This window comes from Syzygium oleosum, unplaced genomic scaffold (genome assembly GCF_021117445.2).
Source record: "Syzygium oleosum isolate NSW1041296 unplaced genomic scaffold, Sole_v2.1 Sole_v2.58, whole genome shotgun sequence".
Classification (NCBI taxonomy): Eukaryota; Viridiplantae; Streptophyta; class Magnoliopsida; order Myrtales; family Myrtaceae; genus Syzygium; species Syzygium oleosum.
Window position 1 is genome coordinate 706669 of NW_026607542.1, and position 5765 is coordinate 712433.

The 5765-nt window shown below is 39.8% G+C and overlaps 1 pseudogene; it reads right to left on the reverse strand.

Moving 5' to 3' along the window:
• Nucleotides 1-638: 638 nt before the first annotated feature.
• LOC115663389 (glutamine synthetase leaf isozyme, chloroplastic-like) lies at nucleotides 639-3770 on the reverse strand (annotated as a pseudogene).
• Between the last annotated feature and the right edge of the window lie 1995 nt (nucleotides 3771-5765).

A 5765-nucleotide genomic window follows, 5' to 3' on the forward strand; every position in this document is an offset into this window, starting at 1 on the left:
GGTCAATCCATAGCCATATCACTCTAATCAACTTACGTGATTGGGGAGTCATTCCACTATCAATCCCTAGGCCAATTCATGGACAATCTTTCGATTGAACCACGACCAACCCTCAGTACACTCATTCCGACCATTTTATCCGTTCCATTACCGACCCTCGACTCGAACTACCCACTCATTCTTTTATCACTTACCCTCGGCTTCCTAGGCCCAAATTTGGGGATGTCACATTTGATGTCAATGAGAACATTTCTTTGCGTTGCAAATAAAAAGAACATGCCAAGTTGCACGGAGAAACTTGCGCGACCCCAAGGATTGCCATCTGTTTATACTTTCCAAAGTTCTCTTAATGAAATATTGGAAGAGATAGAAACCAGCTCATGCATCTCATGGTGACTGAATCAGAAGTCAACTTCCTTTTATTCAAAAGAAAGTTGGACATGTCAAATTGAATGAGTTCAGCATATGAGGACATTGAAAAGTTAGATGAATTACGATGAAGTAAATGCAAAAACAAAGACAGGAAGATGTCCATGACACTAAAGGCTAATGGTGAACTCAAGTGCCCAAATCAGTGAAACTAATTGCTAATATAGGATGGAACCAATGTAAAGGAAATCAGGTCTAAACTTGGACACCTAATTTTCTCTCCTTCAGGGAAGCTTTATTTACATGAGGATCTTCCCTCAATGACCTAAATCTGAAGGAAAAGGGTTTCATAGTATCTCGGCTAGGAGGTCTTCACTGATTTAATTAATGCATTTGGCCTTTCTTTACCAGCCGCTCGAATTTTAGACCTTCAATGCTAGCTTCTGAGTAGCAAGAGCTTCAGCCTCAATGGTGGGCTCCCATAAAATTGTAGTTTCAGCAAGTAATGAAGTCAGATGTATGGGTCCATGTTTGAGGCAAGACGCCTGTCTTCCAAGTAACCTTTATATCATTTTAAGTCGTTAACTAACTGAGCAAGGAAGGTGAACTTTGTATATTTTATCAATATTCAGAAATAGTGAAGCATTCCAGAAAGTTTTTTGAGGCACTACAAGAACTAAGATGTCCAAGTCTCAACTTCAGTTTAGGAAGCAAAATTATGGGAATGCTTTATGATTGCAAAAAGTCAAAATTCCTTGCCTAGTAGCAATCATAGAATTGACTGAGACTAAAAAGGATAAAGAATACTTATATATATTGTTTTCTTACGGTAGTGTTTCTGGAATCATCTGTTAAAGTTGAGCATCTTCGATTGATATTCAGACAGAGCGCAAAAGGGGATTGGTATGGTCATTGTTATAGTATCTTTTCCTTGCTTCTCAGTGTCACGGTACACACAGATTGAGCAACCACGATTGGCAACTCCCTACGTAACAATTCAAGTAATTCAGGCATCACAACCAAATTTGAGTTCATTATTAGGGCAACCTTCAAATTTGACTAGCAGCTAGTATGCTTCTTCTGAGCATTACCCAAGAAAATGTGTTGATGTTAGCTGTTTCATGCTTGCCGTCAACCTTCTCTCATTTACTTCTCCATAGGCGCTAATGTGCTCCTCGCAGCGAAGTGAGAGATTCAAAATTGCCTTCTTTATCACTTCAAAGCCTCCCTTTTCTCTCATGCATTTTATATTATAGGAAAGACGGGGAACGCTCTCTTAAAGTCCTTCAATGAACAAATATACTTAACCAAGTCCATGTTATTTCAATAGTGTGAACCTGTAGTTAGTGGGGTATCCTACACCATTCCAATCACCTTGAGAAGGAAGAGAATGTTTTTATCAACTTTGGGGTAATACATTGCGCAAATGGTGATAGTGAAGTTAGCAACCTCTATCGACTTCGGATCTAACATGAGGACGACACCAGCTTGCTCAGTTATTCTCTGTTATATAAGCAACATAAACAATCAAGAATTTGAATACTGTAGAACCTGTTTGTATGCACTTATTCTGTTTGTCGTTAATGGCATTCAATTATTTTCATGAGCAAATAATTGAAATTTCACCTCAAGAAGGTATCTGGAACAACATAAATGTCCCTTGCTTCAATTCCCACACTTGGTTCTACTTCATATTCTCATTGCACGATAGCCAGTATTTGTGGCAATAGTTCTGTGCTTTTTTTGCCCATTTTCGGAAAAAAAACAGGTAAGATGGAGGTCAAATATTACCTGGCCTAGCATCACCTCTCCATTGGTGCCACTAATGTTGATACCAGGATATAAGCACGCCTTATCAGCCCCAACACCACAGTAATAATGCCCTTAAATGAACATAAAACCTCGCATCACAATACAAATTTTCTCATCAACTTAGCCTATCATCCATCAATATATAGGGCAATTCATTGGGAAACAATTTCTCACCTTGGGACCTGGATATCCTCCAACAAACCAACCCAATGGCCATTGAACATTTGTCTGCAATAGAGCTTTTCTTGCTCAATCGCATACCTAATATGAACAATTAGCAAAAGTCATGAACTTGTCCATTTTAAAACTTTCTACTTCACGATAGAAAATTCAAGTTTTGGGATCTCCCACCATGAAACTTCATTGATAACCTTTGGGTTACTGAAAATTTCAGCAACCCTAGCACATTTGTTCGCTCAGTTAGGCTCGCCAGCTAGTGTGTATGAATTGCTAATAACCTGCAGATGAACAATGATTCTTCGTAAATTTATTGAAACGTCCTTTCTCATTTGATCAACCCGTTCAAATAATCTGATGGATGAACAATTTTTGACAACATAGTACATATTTCGTGGATGATTACTATGATATTGTTGCTGTGATATCCTGAAAATTCGACCCAATTTGGTAATTTATGAAATGGTGATTTCATCGATGCTCTATTAGTTAATTCTTGCCCTAACCTGATCATTCAGGGAATACTAACCAAGGGGGAAAGGCTATTGAGGATTTATTCCTAAAAACCGCCCGTTAGTTTGAGATGTACTATAGCTGTGATTGATCGATTTCAGCCACTAATTATGATTCGATTTTGAGCGTTGAATGTTCAAGGATTTCACACCTGAACCATAGGACGTCGCCTCACAATTTGACGAGTTTGCCATTGGAAATTTCAATCTTGGAAAAAGAATTAAGGAATTGGGAATTTGACGTGAGAAAAGGAAGTGGACCGAGCAAAAGCCCATTGGGCCTCACGCCCAAGGGGGCCGGCCAACGAGGCCCGATAAGGATAAGTCGGCCCGTAATTGGTACATGGGCCAAGGACAAAGTGGTAATTTTGGGGACAAAGTGAGAAATTACAAAAGAAAATTTATTGGAAGATTTTTGTGGGGTAATGATGTTGACTTTCTCTCTCCTCTCTCTCTCCTCCCCCCCCCCCCCCGCCTTTTGGCTGAACACCACCAACTCCCCCACCAAACCCCATCATGTCCCTCTTCTTCTTCTTAGTGTCTTCTTCCTTCTCTCGGCTCCTCCCTTTGCTGCTCATCAACCGGACCATTTCCGCCGGAGCCAGCTGCTGTCGCGCGCCACTTCACCCCACCGTCGAACCACCACCACCCTAGCTCCCCTTTGGTCGAGCAGCACCGCCCAGCCGCGCCCCACAGTCGATCGTCGCCGGCCCGTTTTAGCTAAGCGCGGGATTTGCGCCTCTGGCAGGACAACGCCGCCGTCCGTCTCCGCTGCATGCCGCCGCCGTCCTAGCTACCAAGCTGCCACCACCAGCCGCCATTTCCCACCTGTACCAACCCCAAACTGCCGCTGAACAGCCCTAGCAGCGCTGCCCCTTCGTTGCGCCCGTCCGCCGCCATTCGTCGCTCGCCATGCCAATCGGAAGCCACCATGAGCATCCCTCGTCGTCGTCGTCATCCTCGCGTCGTCGCCGTTGTTAGACGAGTAAGTTAAACCCTAATCCCTTGTTTAGGGTGTTTAACTTGCTTAGGGTAGTTTAGATTAAGTTAATGGTTAGTTAAGTGTAATTAGGGGATAAGTTATTGGTGGATTATTAGATAACCCTTGGTGATAGGTTATCATTGGTTGAAAGGTTATCATTGGATGCGGTGATAGGCTATCGGTGAATGAATGATAGGTTATTGGCACTTTTCGTGATAGGTTATCGGTATTTGTTCGATAAGTTATGATTATTTGGGTGATAGGCTATTCCGATTTAAGTGATAAGCTATTGCTAATTTGAAGATAAGTTATCAATTATTTTATTATTAATATCTCTTTTATTAAATAAATTGATTTTCGGAAGTTAATACTAATATTTTATTATTAACTAAATAAAAAAATTAAAATTATATTAATAAATTATTTAATTTCCGAAAATCAAATATTAATATTTTCGAAGGATTTTTAATATCGAATTGTGATTGTTTTATGCACAAATTGTGATACCAATGTTGGAAATCGCCGCATAAACTAGCTTATATAGCTAGTTAAATTGATTGTTTACTTTCAAGAAAAGATTTTTGGACCTTTGAAAATAAATTATTTTATGGTTATGTTTAAGAAATGAATTTGATGCCTTAAAAAGGAAATCATGTTTTGAAACAATGTTTTACAAAGTCGAGCGACTGTCAACGTGTGTGATCACGTGAAATTGTTATGTGGCATTGATTCGAGCACGATCCATGTTTGCATTGGCTAATTGAAAAGACAAGAATTGGCCTGAATGCTTGTGTGCTTGTGTGATCACATGTTGGAGCCGTCTTGCTGTGTATTGCAATGGAAGCAGCAAACAAGAATATCAAGAAGATATTATCCAAAACAGCTGAAAACTATCGTGACTGGCACGAAAGATTGTCATATGCTCTGATGGCATACCGAACTTCAATTCGAACATCAACTGGGGCAACTCCATTTTCCTTAGTTTATGGAATGGAAGCAGTATTACCCGTCGAGGTAGAAATTCCTTCATTAAGGATATTATCCCAATTGAAACTCTCAGAAGCTGAATGGAGCCAACAAAGATGTGAACAGCTCAACATGATTGATGAAAGAAGATTAAGGACTATATGTCATGGACAAGCTTACCAGAAAAGAGTTGCTAAATCTTTCTAACAGAAAGGTGAAACCAAGACGTTTTGAAGTGGATGATCTAGTAGTGAAGAAAGTCATTCCCAATAACTTAGATCCACGTGGGAAATTCACTCCGAATTATGAGAGTCCATACATTGTCAAGAAGGTTCTTCCTGGAGGAGCACTGATTCTTGTGGATATGGCAGGAACAGAACTAGCCTATCCTGTAAATGCAGATGCTGTCAAGATTTTCTACCCTTGAAATGAATACGAATATTCAAGAAAAGATTCGGGTCACTTTAGAACACGTGCATATCATGCATGCCATACATTTCATGAACGTGTTTATCTGTTTTGCAGAAGAAAGCAAGTTTGAATCTGAACCAGTTCACAATTTCAGAATTCCCAATGGAGTTATTTAATAATAGAGGGAAGTATCGCTTTCAATTCTATTTTCCGTTGATATCCTCTAATGTGCTTTCTGTTTTATTGTCCCCAGGGAAACAAAGGAAAGGGAGCAACAACAGAGGAGTACCCAGTATAACCAAAGCGAAGGCATGCAAACGAAAGGGATCTCGATAAATTGATCAGACAGGTATCCCTAGATCGTGAAGGCATGTGGGATTACCTTTTTAAGAGAAAGATCAAACCTTTTTCTTCCCTAAGCGGAATGATAATAAAGCTGAACAACAACAAAACAAAGTGTTTTGCAAAGAGAAATACTTCAAAAATGTTTCAATCAAAGATTTTGAAACACACTTTCTTTGAAAATGCAATAAGCA